The following is a 13,265-nucleotide window of genomic DNA, read 5'->3' as shown; positions in this document are numbered from 1 at the left end:
TTGGAATTTTATGTGCTAAGGTATATTTTTCTGTAAATGCATATAAATGTGTATATACATTATATCTGTGAAATCATTATGATAAAATCATCATGTATATAATCTGTGAAACACAGAATTCCACTTTAAGAAACACTGATTGATCTCAGTTCTTGGAAAACAAAGGATTGGGGCTGCCAGGTGCAGGGATGATGCAATCACCCAGCCTCACTCCTCCAATACCTCCCAGCTGATCCCACCCTCTTTCCCCCTGAACCTGGGATTCACCTGACAGTGCCTGAGATCATTGCTTCGTATAACTGTTTTGAATAATAGGAATGGCCAAGAGAGAACACTTGCTTGCCGCCCTGACTTCAACAATTCTCTAACAGAAAAGAGTACTCTAGTTTTTCCAAGTGTTTGCCAAGTGCTTTGTGTGACGGTGACACTCTTGGCCTCTCAACAGTAGTCTGAGACTATTCAGAAGATTTTCAGGAGCACTGATATATTTCCCAGATCAGTATGGCCTGGGCCTGAAGAATGCATTTCCAAGGCAGTTGGCTCAGGTTAGAGATGTTAGAAATGACTCTGCCCTGAGATTTTTCTCCCTTACATCTGGAAGCCTAGCCATGAACAGACACACAGAACACTGGTCTGAGGCTGGCTGGCTTTTTTTAAGTGTTTGTTTCAATATAAAAATGAAAGGATGTTTTGTTTCTTGCAAAAGCCTGCTCCTAATTTCATCAACCTTTACTGCAAATATATACATGACACTGCTATTACGCAGACTGGGTAGGACAGGGTAGAGATTACAGTCCCCACTCATCAGGTTAACATTGCTGATACTTCATGCCTATCAGGTCCACCAATGCCATTTTCCTATGCAAAGGAGAGATTATTTGAAGGATCATTCACATTTCATCAAGAGACTATCAGTTTGTCAGTGGCACAGTGGTGTTGGTTGACTAATCATTCCACAAAAGAACATTACAACCTTTTTTTTTTTTTGTATTTGAATGCTTTATCAAAGTTGTTTCATAACCAAATATTTTCAAAAAGGCCAATCTTTCTCTTTGAGAATACAAACATTTGTTTTAAAAGGGAAATCTCAAGCTGCAAAGTGAACAGTAAAAGGTAGAATTGAGCTAGAAATGAACATGACAAGGTGCAATATTCAGTGTGTATATCAGATTTAATTTTGCATAAGAAATGAATTTCTTCAGCTTATTTTTTAATTAGCTTAAGCAAGTGCATTCAGGAGCCAATAACACAGACTTACGGGAACTGAATTACTGAAAGGGTTCGGAGCCCAGGCTCTAAATCACAGGCTTTGAGCTGATCTCATAATTAACACTGAGCCGAAGCACTTTATCAAATGCTCCAGAAACACCTTTGCCAAAAAGTGGATGGGGAACACAGCAATCATTATACCCAGGCAGTAGCATCTTAGGGACTACAAAGCCTCGCTGAACGTTGGGAAGTCAGTTACACCAACGTGCTAAGCGGTTAATGTCCTGTCAGGCACATCTGTGTTTACTACCATCAGATAGTCCCAGCTGTTCACGTTGCCTCTTTTTGATGGTCATTCTGGGACCTGCGTGATGTTGAGAAGCATGTTATTAGAGAAGTAAATTCCTTACCGAGGATTGATCAAGGAGGGATGTAAACTCCGGGATGCTGGACTTGGTTCATAAAGTTGAGGACATAGACGTGTCCTGGCAATTACAGAAGGTGAATTTATTTAGGACTCTTGATCAGGGCTATTAAGGGTCTGTTATTGCTTTGGTTTAAATTATGCTTTCAAGTCATTCCTGTAGTCAGGTTCTTTTAGGGCGCCTCAAATAGATATAAACCATTCCTTTCCTGTGGGCACTGGAAGCAGGCAGGTGCATTGCTACTATACAGATAAGGAAAAAGAGTCATTGAGATGCCAAGAGCAACCTCTCAATCAAATAGCTTGTTGCTGAAGCCAGGTGCTGTGGATTTAAAAGAGGAAAGGTAACGTGTCTGTGCTGGGCGTCTCCCGTTTGCCTCTCCCAGATCCACTCTCTGCCCTTTTCTACCCTGCTCTCTCCTCGAGCGTCTGGGTATTTGGAGACCTCTGGCTTCCCCATGGGGCTCAGTCCCTGGGGTTCCATGGCAGGAGGGACAGGAAGGTAAGAGAACTCTCTCCCCTCTCTGGTCTGCCTCCTTTCAACTGACCGCGCAGAAAGGTCACAGAGCAGAGACGCCAGGACGCTTTTCTTCCGGCTTGCTTCAAGCTTAGGGTGGTAACAGTCTCTCTCCGATTATCCTGGGTGCTGTACCATTCCCTGTGATCTCCTTACACCTTGCCCACATCTTTCTTCTTCTTTTAAAGCTTCTTTGAACTATCCTAGTTTGAGTGTGCCATCTTGTTAAGACCCTGGCTGGCATAATATCCCTGCCCCAAATGAGCTCACAGGCTCGTTGGTGGAGAACACCAACCCTGCATAAACGCCTAGAGAACAGATCAAAACCTAGGTTATTCTACAAGTGAGTAACATACCCCAACCCACACAGATCTTGATACTTCACCAGGGGACAAGGTCACAAAATCTGTGTCTTTTTCTCCCAGTTCCTTCTGCTTTCCTAGTGTATACTTTGAAGATAGAGGGAAAGAAAAAAAAAAAAAACCTAGAAGTCAGCCTCACTTTGAAGAGTTGGACATAGTCTTTTATAAACTTTTACCATCCATCCCAGGGACTTTACATCCCATTTCCGTGCTCGTTCTCTGTGCTCTCAGCCTTTTCTTAGACAAGAATACTTGGTCTGGTAAGTTCTCCAGACAAGAGAGAAAATCTGCTATGGCCCAAAATGCTCTGGTCCATGCAAAAACCTCTACATCCATTTTACTGTTAAACGCAGAAATACTCAAGTTTAGACTCTCCTACTATGGCTTGAACTGTAGCTGGCCATTCTGGTGTACTCAAGAATTGGTTAAAAGAGTTGATTAAAGCAACTTAGAGTAAATGCAAGAGTTTCACACAAAATGAGAACCAACAATGACGTTTCTATCCATGCGGTTCTATCTGGCAGCTCGTTATCAGGGGCTAGGATTTGGTCTCAATCATTAACCAAAGTGAAATTGCAAGAATGGCATGAAGAGGGAAATGCTTAGTGCTGGTGGTTGTTGTCTTCTAAATAGAACTTTCATTGCTCAGGATGAAGGACGTGTATCTCTCCCGGAGTGACTCAGGAAAGCCAAATGGCTCCGAATCCTCAGGAAGCTCCCACCGGTTTAAAAGAAGAACTCGTAGCTGCCCTCTGCTGCCTTTATTACTGGTTATGGACCACCTTCGTGGAATGACTCAAGGTCTCCACAGGTACAGCAATTTCTTTTTTGGCAACTTTATTGTCAGACAATCTGCCTTCTGGGTATGTTGTTATCGCTGTAGTCAATTGATGTTCTGACATTGTTCTTGGCAGGCATGGTTTTCTAGGGCACTGCTTGGGGAAAAACCATGAAAAACCTGGCGCTGTTTTATACACTTTTCCTTCTTGTGTGTTATACTGCACAAGAATGGAGGTGGGAAAATTGTGCCTTTAAAAAAACGTGGCACCGCTGAATAGAGAAAAGTAGTGACAGCAGTCCACAAAAACATGTCGTGGACAGGCTTTCCCATGAGAGAGAGCTCTGAGGTGTATGAGTTTTAGCACAGAGTCTGAAATTATTTAGTTCACTGTTCTTTTAATCTTAGGTAGAAGATTAACCACATTTAACTCCTATCAAAACTCAGGTGTGCAAAGAAAGCATGTATACTTTATTTTGTCTTAAGCTTCCAACCCTGTCACTATCCATACCCCCACACCTCCATCTATTGCCAGCTCCCCATCTCCCACATCACGATTAACAGGGAAAAAAAACTTGGTAAATGTCCAATCCTGTTTAAAGTATAATCCATTCAGATGATTTAAACAGCCCAGTTACAGTGTTTAGTCTTTTGACGAAGCATGTTTTTCTCTGAAGTAGCTCCCATGTCTTGTTTCTCTCCTTGTGACGTTATCTGGGCACGTTGGTTGAACCAGGTGACTTAAGAAACTTTCCGGGAGTAGAGAATAGTTACGGCCCTTCTACTCGAGCTTCCTGCCTCTATCATCCATGTGCTGCTTGCTCTGAAGGTTTTCCCAGCAAAACTCTGTGGTCAGGTCCCTTGTGATCTTGATCCACTTCATTCAAGGCCCATTAGTTCTCTCTGGTGGATTTGACCTCATTTGGGTTTGTGCTCTCTCTGTTGACTTCTGTGACACATGGCTCTGACTTCCATTTGGCCCCGTCTTGGTTATTTCCTGAGCTGCGCATGCTGGACAGCCATGTTTCCTCACATAAGTAATCCCTCTAGCCTCCTCTCCAGTGAGATTATACCACATGTTCTGTCTACACCACTTAAGAACCAGGGGATACTTGGGAAAGCTGGATATCAGGGGTTCCCTTTGCCTGGACCTGGGGCACTGCTGGGTTGATGTGATTTATCCTTTATTAGAGTAAGAAAGTCTCCTCTGAAAGTTACAAATATAGATAAGGGCAAGAAATGATACCCTCAATGGTCCTGTCAATGTACTTAACATGCCCTCTTTTCTCCAAGATGGTGCCCAAACAGGAAAACTCTAGAGACATGTATATATCTTCTATACGTAACCTCTTCTATATGTCTCCTCACACAAATTTTCTGGGATCAGAAGAAGGACCTTATTTGAAATGCTCACTTATGTCTTCTTAATTCCTACTAAGCCACAATAATGTTAGAAATATCTTCTCTGTACTATATATGTAGGTAAAATTATGCTAGCTGTTAAAACAACCACCCCAAATCTCAGTCATATAATATGGTACAAATTTCTTCTCAGTCACCCCACAGTCCAGTGTGAACCAGTGTTGGGGACCAAGATGCTCTCTTTTATGGACTTACTTGGGGACCCTGGGATCTTTCCATGTTGTTGCTCTTTCATCGTCTAAGATATCTGCATTCCCCTCTGGGTTCTCTGTGTTTGGCAACAGCCAAGGAAAAAGCACGTGCTTGGAGGAGTGTGCAGGTTTGCGGCCAGGGTTGGAAATGGTAAACATCACTCTTTCTTTACTCTACTGCCGCTTAACTGCAGGAGAGCCTGGGAAACACCATCTTCCTGGGTGTCCAGGACCAATATGAGACAGGTGTGATGAACATATGGCAGTGTCTCTGTCACAGTTTAGTGATACAGTCTATTCACTGAGCCCACCAAGATTGATGGTTAGTATTATAATGGTGGGTTAAGGATTAGGAGGAGGAGATGAAAGTAATTTTCAGTAACCACTCCCAAGCTGTGAGCTTCTATGACATAAGCTGACTATCTTTTACTTCAGGCTTCTTTAAAAAAATAATAATAATAATTAATCTCCTTGGGAATATGGGTGTCTTCTTTGAGCTAGAGTGAGGTCTGGTATGCAGGCATGAGGAGAAATATTTTTTTTTGAAAACTTAAAAATTATCCCACTACAATATAGTTTGAACAGTTTTAATGGCCCTTTCCCAACAGAAACATAAATATGAGAATGAACTAGAGCATAGACAAGGGTCATTGAGAAAAGATAAACATGCTGGTCTAGAGACCATTTAGTAAAAGGGTGAGATAATTTCTGGTCCACACACAGGGCTGGCTTCATAGACACACAGCCTGTGTAATCACGCAGAACCCTCACTCATGGGGGCCTCAGGCTTAGTTCTGCCATTGCCATCCTGAAATTCTTAATTTTCTAACATGGAACCCATGTTTCCATTTTTGCACTGTATTCCACAAACTGTGTAACCAGTCCTATCCACTTGCGCTTATGCCCAGAAGGGATGAGACATAGCTAGATGTTGAGTGTCTTCAAACTGTACTCTGAGAAGCTGTTTGGATTTAGTGGAAGTTCTCAGAGACCTCTCCAAGATGGAGGTGGTGTGGCGGCGGGTGGGGGGGTGAGGATCATGCAGATGGTCTACCACCCACTTTTATTCATCACATGCATCCGGTTTATGCATGACATTTCATTTGAGGAATGAAGTCAGTGCTAAAAATAAGTTGAAAGCCATTGAAATACAAAATTCCTCTCTGCTTTGATAATATAACAAAGTCAACTGCAATGAGGTGAAAAGAGATCAAAAACTCAGTTTTAGGGCATCTGGGTTTATTTCCTACTTCTGTCCCTTTTTAACTTTGGGGCCTTACACAAGATACAGCTTCTCTGTCCATTTATTTATCTGTTAAATTGAGATAATAATAAACTGGGTGTGATTATTATCTTAATTTCATAACATATGGTGAATAATTTAGAAATAATAAGCCACTGTATAAATAAAAGACATTATAATAGCATAAAATATATTTTAAATAGATTTCTTTATTTTTGAATATATTCATTTTTTAAAATGAACACAAAATTGATACTATAAGAAACTGAAAAAAAGAAACAATAGTGCCTATTTGATTCTATATTACTTGGTTATTTCCTGATTATAGGCCTTATGTGATAAGGCTTATTGGTAGTATTGTGACGTCAACTCAGTAGAAATATGAAAATTAAATGAGCAAGATATTAGTCAAATGTGGCTTCCCAAAGAGTGCTTAATTAAATGGCATTTGGTACTTAAAATGTTGAGAAACGTCGCTTCTGTTTCTCCATACTCCAGAGTATACTGATGGAATTTGAATCCTGGAATTCTGCAGCAGATAATTCTGAAGAATAGGTACTTCAGAAAAGACCCTCTCAGTATATTCCTAATTCCGGAGCTTCTGGACCCTCTGTGGCCTTCAGCTTGGTGACTGAGGAAGACAGATCTCATTGGTCTCTCTTCCTTCATTTTGGTCCTTGAGCTTCACCAACATGGCTAAATGAAAGCCCTACAGAAGGGAAAAAGATTTTCTTTCTAGAGCAGAGTTTCCTTTGTTCATTTCCAATGGATCTCTTCCCAGTTTTTCAACACCTTCCCATTTCAGAAGGCTGTTCCCACACGGGAGACAGCTTTAAAACTCTCAGCAGTGGTTTGGGAGCGAAGAGGGAGCAACAAAGTAATAGGGAGGAATTTGAACGAGAAAAAAAAAAAAGAAAGGAAGATATTCCCAAGAGAAAATAAGTCCTAAAGGAAACCAATTTAAAGAGTACTCTGCTGGCAAGGAAGAGCCCTTAACCTCTTTTCTTTTCCCACTGTCCTTAGTGTAGTGGCCCTGTTGTCTTTGCCCTTGATGCACACACATCAGAGGACCGCTGGTTGGGGGTCAAATGAGTAGCAAATAGGAGAGACAAAGCCTGTGTTCTCCAGAGAAGTTAGAGTTTACAGTCAACATACATAAATGTCTGACTAATGTTGAAATAGTAGTCTTTCCTTGCCTTCCCCCTGTGTACCAACACCAGGGCATGCACGTGGTGGACTTGGGGTCACAGATGACTTATAAGAAATTGGTATGTTGGCTTAATATTAAAGGATTGTCGGAGGAGTTTATTGGTAGGGAAACGAAAATCATGACAATGAAAATAATGTAAATGTAATGTTTTTGAACCTGTATTATTACTTATTAGACTAAGAACTGTTACATTAATTATCTGAACCTTCATGACAGTCATTACTTTAGGTATTATTATAATTATTATTATTTTCCGTATTTCCCAGTGAGAAAATAGAAGCTCAGAAAGGTTAAGTGGCTTATCCAAAGCTGCACAGCTTGTGCCTGGAAAGGGTCCCTTCTTTTGCCCTGGATTCCTGAGCTTCACAGTCCATCCCCCCAGCCCTGTCTTACTGCTCCTTTCTGTGCCTAAAAATCACATGGCTACAGGAACCATAAAAAGATAAAAAGACCAGTAGACTTGGTAATCCCAACTTTAAATTTATATCTAGAACTACAAAAGAGCAAATGTACTTTGGCAATTTTCTGGTGAATTTGATCTGTGACTAGAGCCAGGGCAAATTCATCAGTCCTACCCGCTGGCTTGGTGATTACTCATTTCTTACTTCCTTTGAACAGTGTCTCAAAGCTGTTAGTCGGAGAAGTCCTCATTCCTGGTGGGAAGGGGGTAATTTGCCCAATTCTCCCATCCTTCAAACCAGAAAACGCTCCAGCTACAATCCGAATGTGTATACTGGTACTGCAATCCTCCCAGACGGCTTCGTAGCTCACAGCTGCTATTTTTCACAGTAGAGCCTGTATGCCCATCATGAGAGGGCATGCAGCTCAAGCATTCAGTGTCAGGGACACCTGATCATACTTGGGTCACATTTTTAGCGGCATTTAAGAGTTTGTCTTCTGAAGAGTTCGTAAGAAAATCTACTACTTTGACCGTGTCCTTGATTCAAATATGGAAAAAAAAATAGCTATAAACATTTATGGCCCTCAGAGTATAATAAGCATATGAAGATAAACAGACTAGTCTTCCACCAGAATCCCTAGTATAGAAAGCCCACCAGAGGTTCAGACAAAAATTCCCTCCTAGACTGTAAGGTCCATGAAGGCAGGGAGGATGGAGGCCTGGTTCACTGTCGTCTGTTCCAGGCTGAGTGTGGGGCCCAGTGCACAGCAGGCAGTCACCAGAGTTTTTGAAAGTGTAGATACACAGCCACACCTCTTACTCATTCTCCTCATAGCCTCTTTCTCAAATTCGGAGATTGGCACTGTGGGCTCATGGGGAAGAAATTACCCATAGTAACTGATTTTAGTTTACAAAATCTTGTCCTGGGGCTATTTATACAGGCTGAAATGTCAGTTTCATCAAATGGCTCCCTCAGCCAGTCTCGCTGGTAAGTGATTATAGTCAGAGCACTGCGCCACGTAGATGTGGTTCTGACCTGCAGGGAGGTTATAACCTCCTGTGTGAAGTGTGGTGTTCTTTTTGGCCTGCTTCTGACAGCCACCTACTGCCTTAATGGGCTGTCTGTCTAGATATTCTGGTTGCATAGAAGGAAGTTGTAGCAAATTTGGGATTGATAGGATGTTCCAAAAATAATAATTAGATTTTACTATGTTGTGTTACTTCGTGTTCATAATTTTTCCTTTTAAACCTTTTATTTTGGTTTCTTAAAACTCCAAAGTTGATTTAATTTCTTCTACTTCATCATGTGATGCAGAAGCTCTCTCACTCCTCCCCAGGCACGCAAACCCCGAGAGGTAGATAGTCTACATAACAGGGAAAAGAAAGAAGTCACAGAGCATGCTTTTTTTTTTTTTTCCCCTCTTCAGCTCTCCTCTTACAGGCCTGTCCTGATTTCTTTAAGGCCTTGGGCCTGTTTTCAAGGCTGCACTCAGCTTTATGTAATTCTAATAGTTCCTCCTTTCCATGAGCTCTACATTACACATTTCAATGCCAAAGAAATGTTTCTGCCATTCTTGTCACTATGGCTTTCTTACTGGGGTTGTGTGCATTAGTAAGTGCAATGGCAGAATCTCATTTCTTTGAATAGCTTCACAATTGTCGTGCACCTACCATAAAAACAAGCAAATTGACACCCTGCCAGGAGTAGCCAGAGGAGACCTTAGAAGAGAGTTCGTAATGACACTGTTGCCATATTGCATGCCTGTAAATAATTCATTAAGTCAACCACCCTTTTGTTGTAAGCAAACACAAGCAGATGCCTTTTTAAACTGAATGCAGACAACAGTCTTCAGAAAAACATTATTGTAATATGACACTTAAAAAGAACATATTTGCTTTATTGATTTTTGCAGTGGTAATACACGGTGATTACTTCTGTTATCCATTTTGTCTCACTCGTGGGCTTTGTCCTTCACTCTTATGACTTTATACTTGTGTGAGTATGTGTGAAATTTCACTGTTAACAGGAAGAGTGTGGAAAGGTAATGAGATTAATTCATAACCAGTCAAGTAAATCCAGGCGATCTTCCTGGTCAACACTGTCTGCCAGTCTGTGATGTTAGCACCACAAGCAGAATTCTGCTGAACTCTTGATTCAGAAGAATATATGTTACCGGCTTATTAAGGGAAACGCAACAATTTCCAAAAGGGAAGTGTCTCTGTCATATTTAAAGGGTTCAGGAGTCTTTTAGATCAACCAATGTGTATATAAGAGAGTTTGGGGCCAAAAATCATTATGTTGGTATTTTCTAAAAGGTAAGATTTGTCTGTGCTGACAGGACAATTTGCTTCTTGAATTCATGTACTTATTTATTAATATCCTATGTTGTTCCAGGAAATACTTTGTCCGATTCACCCCTTGAAATGGTTGTTTTTGGAATCTGTGTCCAATAAACGGACTCATTTGGTTAGTATAGTAATTCATGATCTCAGCTGTACATTAGAATTACATGTGTGAGCTTTTATATAATACATATGCCCTGCTCTCAGTAGTTTGATTTGATTGGTCTGAATGGGCCCCAGGCAATAGATACTGTAAAAGTTTCCCAGGTATTTCTTATGTGCAACCATACTGAGAACTGACTCAGATAATCTCTCTATTGACTAGATAGTCTCATTTATATGGGGGTGGTTGTCATAACTGGGAAATTCTGAACATAACCGAACCTAGTTATTAGCGGATGGTGAATTTTAATTATTATCATCATAAAGATGTGTACAAAATTATAGGATGTTAGAACTAGAAGCAAAATTGGAGAGATGTCTTCTTCGTAGTGTAAATAAATAGGAAACCCAGAAGATCCCAGAAGATTGCACTGCTGATTAGGGTTAAGTCCAAATTAGAATCCATATATCTCAGATTTCTGGTCCAGTTATTATTCTATTATACATAAAATTTGCATTGGCTAAAGTAGAGATAAATCTAAAACCATTGGGTCTAATATAGAGAGGTCAAGAGATGAACAGAAGAGGAAGGAATCAGGGGCTTTTGAGATACAATACCCAAGTCTGGAAGGGAACAAAGAAAAGACACACTGAGGAGGTTAAAGAGTTAAGGGTGAGCTACCATAGTGGATGCTGAACAGTAACCGTGTAACAGCAGGAACCCAAGACAGAGTCCGGACTAAAAGAACTTAGAGTCTAAGTAAATCATTTGTAAACAGGTACAACTATACAGCAACAGTAGTGGAGGCTGAGGTTGCTTCTTAGAATCTGTGAATGACATGCTTCCTGTAAACACTCAGATCATATTTAGATTAGAATGCAGATTGGCTTGGGCCATAGGCAAAGACAAGAGGGTCAGTCAGGCTAGAGTCAAGCAAAGATGGGTGTGGGAAGCTGTTGTTGATGGTCAAGAGCTCAATAGGAGCTTCAATACCTAATATAATCCTGGACGAGACCTTTGTAAAGGGAAACCCTGACCAGATGTTGTGATTATCACCATTAGTGAATAGATTGGAATATTAGTACAGGCTTTATTGGTTCCTTCAAGGCTCTCATGGTGATTAAAACGAGTGCCAGATGGCTTTCCTGACCTAGATAGCTAAGGAATCATTGCCCATTGGCTCTTTTCTATTATCTAAAAGAAAAAGAGTAAAAATAAAATTTTGAAAGGATCTGCTATTACTGTCATGTCAAATACTGGTATGATATTCACTTCAGTAAGATTATTATTAATTTTTATCATTCTGTGGATTGTGTACATTATACATACACATAACTTTCTTGATATTAACCTAATAATACAACTTTATCTCCTTTTCTTTGTAAAACCTTGTAGTGTACATTTGCCTTCCTGAAAAACACTGAAGTCTTAGAAAGGAAATATTGTGGGTGGGTGGATAGAGACGAAATAGCAGCATAGCTGAATTGTTTTAAAAAATGGACCCTCTTTCTGTATATATTTTATTTTTTAAAAATCATTCTGTATTTAAGAGGAATCATTTGTATCATGTACACAGAGTTTCCAGTTGTGTGTTCATGCAGTAATGGGTTTCCAGAAAAGAAAATTATAGATAGTATCGTAATAACTCTTGACGTAAAACTTTGTAAGTTAGACAGAACCTTTATACTCATTCCTACCTACCCTGCAACTTAGAATTATGCATCATTAGTTGTTTCTAATTCCTTTGAAGAACTAATTCAATAATAAAATCCTCATTCTTGTGTAGTCTTCCAGAAGTCAAAGCTTCGCCTGTTCAGGTAGGCATTTGACATGGTCTTCCTGTAGCAGAAAGTTTTGTTTCAGTGCATTTGGTTATTTAGAGAAATATTTAAGAATTCCATAATTCATTTTAGCCCTGGGCATTAGTAAAAATCTAATCTTGATAGAGTTTGAAATTGTGTCATTTATGTGAGATCTATGGTACACTGCATTTTTTTTTTTTTTGAGAGCAAGAAGAACAAGAACTGAAATCTCTTTCAGAGAGATTTACAGCATTAATAACCCTAGGCTATTTTAAGTCACAGTCAATCTTTATGGAAGAAGTACAGAGATTATACAGCAATGCTTCTTTTTTTTTTTTTTCTCCTAGAGTTGCAAACTGATATTTCACATATAAGTTATTAGAAGAAAACAGTGCGTTCACACTTCAAGAATATGCCTAAGGTCATTACTTCCTTTTCTTTATTCTTTCCATCTGTGCTCAAATGTTCAATGAAAGAAAAAAAAAAAAACAGAACAAAATAAAAACACTCCACTGAATCGATCAAGTCCAAGCGGGGCCTGAAATTTAAACTCATTTTGCAATCAGAAGTACACAGTCTTCCACATAAAGAAAATGGGTCGTTAGTTTTGTGAGAAGAGACTGAGAATGTCTGTAGATGGAGTGAGATTCTAAAGACATGCATAGGAATTTTCACAGCAGTGTTATTAATAACAGTCAAAAATTGGAAGCAGCCTTCAAGTCAATAAACAGGAGAATTAATAAATTGTAGTGTAATCATGACAAAATATCCCTCTGCAATAAAAAAGAACAAAGTGCTGATACTCCCAACAATATACTGAAGGCACATTGAGGAACTTTGTGCAATAGTGGTGATGTTTGATGTCTTGCTGGGAGTTGTGGTAATAAGGATGTGTGCATTTTTCAAAACTAAGAATGCACATTTAAGCTGTGTTCTTTTCACTGTCAATTTTGCATCAAAAGAATAAAACTGTAAACAAACAATGAACTCCAGCTAATGATACGGATGATGAAATATTGAGGAGAAAGTGCACTGATGTCTACAGTGCACTTTGAAATGCATCGGAAGATGGATTAATTGGTATCTACAAGGAGGGATAGGGAAATGGATGGATGATAAAGCAAGTAAAGTGTTAATGGTAGACTCTAGGTGACCGTGTATAGATGTTCATTATAATCTCTGAACTCAGCTGCATGTTGAAAACATGGGAAAGAAGTCAGTCTTAGCGAAAAAAACTCGCTATAAATCTATAGGTGATTTT

At 39.8% G+C, this 13,265-nt stretch overlaps 1 long non-coding RNA gene across 4 annotated transcripts in view; it reads left to right on the top strand.

Moving 5' to 3' along the window:
• Positions 1 to 3,089: 3,089 nt before the first annotated feature.
• The window catches only part of LOC130542723 (uncharacterized), a 407,418-nt gene continuing 397,242 nt past the window's right edge, over positions 3,090 to 13,265 (top strand). For 3 of the 4 annotated variants that reach the window (XR_008957459.1, XR_008957458.1, XR_008957461.1), the window contains exon 1: positions 3,100 to 3,323. This is a non-coding gene — a long non-coding RNA (uncharacterized LOC130542723). Of the gene's footprint in view, positions 3,324 to 13,265 lie in introns of all 4 variants that reach the window. The other variant, XR_008957460.1, reaches the window with a different exon arrangement.

The sequence above is a fragment of the Ursus arctos genome, unplaced genomic scaffold (assembly GCF_023065955.2).
Source record: "Ursus arctos isolate Adak ecotype North America unplaced genomic scaffold, UrsArc2.0 scaffold_5, whole genome shotgun sequence".
NCBI lineage: Eukaryota > Metazoa > Chordata > Mammalia > Carnivora > Ursidae > Ursus > Ursus arctos.
The sequence above is the reverse complement of the archived record's forward strand: the minus strand, read 5'-3'. Positions and strand labels throughout refer to the sequence as shown.